This window comes from Hemicordylus capensis, chromosome 2 (assembly GCF_027244095.1).
Source record: "Hemicordylus capensis ecotype Gifberg chromosome 2, rHemCap1.1.pri, whole genome shotgun sequence".
NCBI classification, from domain to species: domain Eukaryota; kingdom Metazoa; phylum Chordata; class Lepidosauria; order Squamata; family Cordylidae; genus Hemicordylus; species Hemicordylus capensis.
This window is the reverse complement of record NC_069658.1, coordinates 362,281,077-362,283,577: the sequence shown is the minus strand read 5'-3', so window position 1 is coordinate 362,283,577 and position 2,501 is coordinate 362,281,077. Positions and strand designations below refer to the sequence as shown.

Sequence of the window (2,501 nt, the reverse complement as noted above, 5' to 3'; positions counted from 1 at the left end):
CATGAACATTTCCACCACTTCCCTGACTATCCCACAGACAGTTGATCTTCCGACCACAAAGATTGCAGAGGATCAGGTATCTGGTGTTGGAGGCCAATTTGTAGATGGTTTTGGTGAACCTCCTCCACACAGAGTTCACATGGCCCATCACCGTGTCCTGCTGGTGGATAATGAGCTCCATCTCGTTTGCCAGGTAGTACATCCCGAAGCTTTGTTGAAAGCGCTCATCATCTCACTAACCAGTGTTCTCCTTGGACCTCCATGAGTTGTTGTTCCTGGGTAGCTCCCACCTCCTTCCCTCGGACCACTCGTCATCTAGGGCCTGGGCAGAGGAGAGGGCTGATTCTGGTCAGCTTTAACAGCTGCCCTTGAGCATGCAATCAGGCTCTCACATCTCATGGAGAACCTGAGGAACCTTGCAGCCTCCATATGGGCCACAGCTGCACCATGGGGCAGAGCATGCAGAACACATCTCTTCTGCTGAGCTCTCTGTGTTGCTTCCTCCTCCATGGTGCTGAGGACTATCTGCATGGCGGCGTTGACCGTGATGCCTGGCGCTGTTTCTGCCATGTGTTAATGGAACTGGCCTGGGGTGTTTGGTCAGCACCGCAATGTTCAGGCTTTGTGGGGGAATTAGCTCTTAAAGGGGGTCAGCTCCACCAGTTTTAATTTGTGCAAAAATGACTGGATTGAAACAAGATTATCGTTTCAAAATAAAAAGAAGATTTTTATTGTAGGAGGGGGTTAAAAAAGGAAGAAATATGTGGTTAAAGCAATGTTACTATCAAAAATACATTTAACTGCAAATGAGCTAGCGAGCACTTCATTCACTGGCTAGGTACTGGAGGAAGACAAGGGGTGCCCTGGGGAAGAACAAGTGGGCACTGTGGCAGCCCCCCAATCCTGGTGGCCCAGGGACATTTGTTCCTCCTTGTCCAATAGGGGCTACACCTCTACTGTACACATGTATGTGCTTTGCATGAATGACTGCACATGTGGTCGTTTTAAATCTGGATACAGACCATCTCAAATGCAGGATATGGAAGGATGTGTATTGTTGTACATGCACTGAATATAATGTGAAGATCTGTATGTGCATGTAGATCTGTATGTGCATACACTGTACACAGATTGTAGGTGCATGGAACATAAAACATGAACAGGCTAGAGAGAGAGAGCTTTTAATCATTGTTAGCTCACATTAGGAAACATAAGTTGGTCTTCCTCCTCAGTGATTAAGAAAGATGAGCATTCCTTTGTCAGATCCCAGGCACTCTGGCCAGGCACCACCCTAGGATAAAACATCAGTGAGAGGCTACACACAATAATCGGACCCCCAAACACATAACTGCTCTTATAAGTGGTTCTGTTTAAGTGGCTCATCTACTTAATTTTAAGGGGCTCATCTGCTCTTTCAAGCGGTTGTGTTTCTGTAGTTAAGTGGTTCTGTAGTTCTGTAGAATATTAACAGCTGCTTTAACAATGGACATCATCACAGGATGATATGAAAGGCAAGATAGATAAAACAACAGGTTCAAGACTCACCACTGCACAAAAAGAGTCTTCAAGACTCTCCACAAAGTCTTCAAGACTCACCACAAAGAGAGAAGCCACTCCCATTGTCCAAAAAACACAGTGCTTACTTTTTTCTTCAGACCAGTTCTAAAGCTGGGGTGGCTGCCTTAGGCTCTCCAGCTGATGTTGGACTACAGCTCCATCATTACATGTATGCTGGGAATACCTTTATTTTTTCTGAGTGCTCAAAGCCAATGGGAAGGATAGAAGCTGGGTCCAAATTAATAATGGGGGAAACCACCTGAAAAACCTAACAAAGGTGGGTTCAGCAATGGAGTCTCATGACAGACTCTTTAAACTGTGAGGCACGTATTACCACAATACCATGTAGCTGAGGCCTTAATTGGAACAAAGTCCCCTTCCTCACTAACAACAAATGAAAGCCTTCCCCTATCCCTTTTCAGGAAACAAGCATTACCCTACTGGATTGGGGCAGACAAGAGAACAAGCATGTGCTGATAGTTGATCTGACCTTTGACTCCAGTGTTGTCAGGAAGCAATGGGTGAATGAACCAAGTTCAGCTTGATCAGTCTGTTTTGCTCTGATGCCATCGTCCAATCGGGACTGAAGATTTGCCGCACAGTCCTAACTATGTTTGCTCAGAAGTAAGTCTCACTGAGTTCAATTGGACTTACTCCCTCCTAAGTTTAGAACTGCAGCCTTTGTGATTCTGCCTCTGTCATTGTCAGGCTGTCAGAGCAATCAGAACTTTTGCCTACTAAAGTCAGACAGTTGTTGCTATGGTACCTGATTGCAATCCTCATGCATTGGTGGACCCTCTCACAGAGAAAATCTGAGCGGTACATTCCTTCCCACATATGCATACATTATTTCATCGGGGAGGGGGAACTGTGTTGTTATTTCACTGAGGCAAAGGCACAGTGTAGTTTATGACTCTGGGACACTATAAATTCAGCAGAATCAA

The 2,501-nt window shown here is 45.5% G+C and overlaps 1 long non-coding RNA gene across 1 annotated transcript; it reads right to left on the bottom strand.

Annotated features, from left to right (window-relative positions):
• Positions 1 to 1,165: 1,165 nt before the first annotated feature.
• LOC128346148 (uncharacterized) lies at positions 1,166 to 2,201 on the bottom strand. The gene is made up of 2 exons (XR_008316806.1): positions 2,048 to 2,201; positions 1,166 to 1,291 (listed from the first exon to the last, which is right to left on the bottom strand). It is a non-coding gene; the product is annotated as an uncharacterized LOC128346148 (long non-coding RNA).
• Positions 2,202 to 2,501: the final 300 nt, after the last annotated feature.